This window comes from Halichoerus grypus, unplaced genomic scaffold (assembly GCF_964656455.1).
Source record: "Halichoerus grypus unplaced genomic scaffold, mHalGry1.hap1.1 HAP1_SCAFFOLD_228, whole genome shotgun sequence".
In the NCBI taxonomy this organism is placed as follows: domain Eukaryota; kingdom Metazoa; phylum Chordata; class Mammalia; order Carnivora; family Phocidae; genus Halichoerus; species Halichoerus grypus.
In genome coordinates this window covers 1,608-2,500 of record NW_027555154.1, presented here as the reverse complement: position 1 = coordinate 2,500, position 893 = coordinate 1,608, and the positions used below count along the sequence as shown (strand labels likewise).

The 893-nt window shown below is 71.1% G+C and overlaps 1 non-coding gene across 1 annotated transcript; it reads right to left on the bottom strand.

The window, feature by feature from the left end:
• Positions 1–184: 184 nt before the first annotated feature.
• LOC144380843 (5.8S ribosomal RNA) lies at positions 185–337 on the bottom strand. The gene has a single exon (XR_013445034.1). It is a non-coding gene; the product is annotated as a 5.8S ribosomal RNA (ribosomal RNA).
• Between the last annotated feature and the right edge of the window lie 556 nt (positions 338–893).

Below are 893 nucleotides of genomic sequence, written 5' to 3'. Positions count from 1 at the left end.
GGGCCACCGTGTCTGCACTTAGGGGGACGGAGGGCCCGGCGGCCGAGCCAACCCCTCCCCACCCGAGGACGGAGCCCACGGGCGGGCAGGGCAGGCACCGGCAGAACGGGCCCTGCGAGGGAAACCCCCAGCCGCGCCAAACCCCAAGGGCGAGAGACCCCAGGGGCGGCGATTGATCGTCAAGCGACGCTCAGACAGGCGTAGCCCCGGGAGGAACCCGGGGCCGCAAGTGCGTTCGAAGTGTCGATGATCAATGTGTCCTGCAATTCACATTAATTCTCGCAGCTAGCTGCGTTCTTCATCGACGCACGAGCCGAGTGATCCACCGCTAAGAGTCGTACGAGTTTTGATTGTTAAGGGGGGCCAAACCCACAGAGGGGAAGGGCCCCGCCCCCTGGCACGGCACATTCCCCGGAGGGTGCCTCCGGCCGGCCAAGTCAAGACAAACCAGACCGCACTCCGAGAAGGTCGGAAAGGTTGGACAAACAGGGCGTCCGGCCACCGCCCCCCAAGCGAGGGGCGAGCCCGGACAACCCCACAGGCGCCCAGGGGGTTCCCGCCTGGCCCCCCCCACACACGCCGAGGACGCGAGGCAACGCGCGCGCGCACAACGGCCGAACGGCCGCCGGGTAGCCCCCTCCCGACGGCCGCGAGGACCGTGGCGCGGCGCGCGGCAACCCCGGCCCCGGGGCGGGGTGGGCGGCGGAGTCTGGGGGAGAAGGGACTCCTCCTCCCCACGGGCCCGACCGCCCCGACCCGAGGCGGACGGGCGACCCCCAAAGGGTCTTTAAACCTCCGCGCCGGGACGCGCTAGGTACCTGGACAGGGGGTGGGGGACAGGCGAGGCAGGGGAGGGGACGAGGCCCCAGGCCACCGCCTCGACGCCGAACCCC